The sequence below is a fragment of the Mastomys coucha genome, unplaced genomic scaffold (genome assembly GCF_008632895.1).
Source record: "Mastomys coucha isolate ucsf_1 unplaced genomic scaffold, UCSF_Mcou_1 pScaffold21, whole genome shotgun sequence".
NCBI lineage: Eukaryota > Metazoa > Chordata > Mammalia > Rodentia > Muridae > Mastomys > Mastomys coucha.
The window spans coordinates 134,688,488-134,690,654 of record NW_022196904.1 but is presented as its reverse complement, the minus strand read 5'-3'; the positions used below and the strand labels follow the sequence as shown (position 1 = coordinate 134,690,654).

The following is a 2,167-nucleotide window of genomic DNA, read 5'->3' as shown; positions in this document are numbered from 1 at the left end:
GCAGCAGGGGGAGCAGCAGGGGGAGCAGCAGGGGGAGCAGCAGCAACCCCAGCCCTCTAGGGGCTCTCCCATTTATACCCTCTTCAGAGTCCCCCAAATTAAAACATCTGTAACAAAAATCACTGCCCTGCTAGTGCTGAGACAAATCATAATCACCTACTGTGAAGCAGCCTCTTATCCCACACCTGGGGTTAAACAAACAAACAAAAACATAGTCACATAACATAACTGGGTTTTTTTAAGAAACCAAAATTCTGCCGGGCAGTGGTGGCACTCGCCTTTAATCCCAGCATTTGGGAGGCAGAGGCAGGCAGATTTCTGAGTGCAAGGCCAGCCTGGTCTACAGAATGAGTTCTAGGACAGCCAGGGCTACACAGAGAAACCCTGTCTCCAAAAATCAAAACCAGGTTTGGAGAGATGGCTCAACAGGTAAGAGCACTGACTGCTCTTCCAAAGGTCCTGAGTTCAAATCCCAGCAACCACGTGGTGGCTCACAACCATCTGTAATGAAATCTGAGGCTCTATTCTGATGATTTTGAAGCCAGCTACAGTGTACTTACATATAATAATAAATAAATCTTTAAGCCAGAGCAAGCAGGTGCAATCAGAGGTCCTGAATTCAAATTCCCACCAACCATATGATGACTCACAACCATCAGTATAGCTACAGTGTACTCATATACATAAAACAAACAAATAAGTAAATCTTTTTAAAAAAAGAAACCAAAATTCTTGCTACACAGTAATATTATTATTATTTTTAAAGATTTATTTATTATTATATATAAATACACTGCAGCTGTCTTTAGACACACCAGAAGAGGGTGCCAGATCTCATTATGGGTGGTTGTGAGTCACCATGTGGTTGCTGGGATTTAAACTCAGGACCTTCAGAACTGCAGTCAGTGCTCCTACCCACTGAGCCATCTCACCAGCCCAATAAATATTATTATTATTAAATGAAATTAAATTAAATTTAAAAGGCTGGGTATGCTGGAGTGTTTTTTTAATTCCTGAACTCAAGAGGCAGAGGCACTTTCTTTCTCTCTCCACCAGCTGAGCAAGATGCCCAAAGGAAAGAAGGCCAAGGGGAAGAAGGTGGCCCTGGCGCCAACTGCCATTATCAAGAATCAGGAGGCCAAGAAGGTGGTCAATCCTTTGTTTGAGAAAAGGTCCAAGAACTCCAGCATTGGGGAGGACATCCAGCCCAAAAGAGATCTAACACGCTTCGTCAAATGGACCCACTACACTAGGTTGCAGTGGCAAAGAGCCATCCTCTATAAGCGGCTCAAAGTATCTCCTGCCATTAGCCAGTTCATCCAGGCCCTGGACAGGCAAACAGCGACTCAGCTGCTTAAGCTTGCCCACAAGTACAGGCCAGAGACAAAGCAAGAGAAGAAGCAAAGGCTACTGGCTCGTTCTGAGAGGAAAGCTGCTGGCAAAGGGGACGTCCCAACTAAGAGACCACCCGTCCTCCGAGCAGGAGTCAACACAGTTACCACCCTGGCGGAGAACAAGAAGACTCAGCTGGTGGTGAGTGCCCATGATGTAGACCCCATTGAGCTGGTGGTTTTCCTGCTTGCCCTGTGTGGAAAGATGGGGGTGCCCGACTGCATCATCAAGGGAAAGGCTAGGCTGGGACGCCTGATCCACAGGAAGACATGCACCACTGTTGCCTTCACACAGGTTAACTTGGAAGACAAGGGTGCTCTGCCTAAGTTGGTGGAAACTATTTGGACCAATTACCCTAACAGATACGACGAGATCTGCCACCACTGGGAAGGCAATGTCCTGGGTTCTAAGTCTGTGGCTCGCATTGCCAAGCTAGAAAAAGCAAAGGCTAAAGAACTCGCCACTAAACTGGGTTAAATGTACATTAAGTTTTCTGTACATAAATATAATTACAAAATTAGAAAAAAAAAAAAAAAGAGGCAGAGGCAGGCAGATCTGTGTGAGTTTCAGGCCAATCAAATCCATACAGAGCCTGGAGATGGGGTTGGAGGGAGAAGGAGAGAGAGAGAACAAGCACAAACCTCTGCCACACAGCTTAAATAAAAATAAATTAATGCATCTTCAGACAAATATTTTTATTTTAAAATAATTTTTAAAAAGAAAAAAATGAAGACATATTAGGATAGAAATAAGATTTTAGTGGGCTGAAGAGTGA

General features: G+C 44.5%; 1 pseudogene; it reads left to right on the top strand.

Moving 5' to 3' along the window:
- Nucleotides 1–1,065: 1,065 nt before the first annotated feature.
- On the top strand, nt 1,066–1,869 carry LOC116100995 (annotated as a pseudogene).
- The last annotated feature ends 298 nt before the right edge of the window (nt 1,870–2,167 follow it).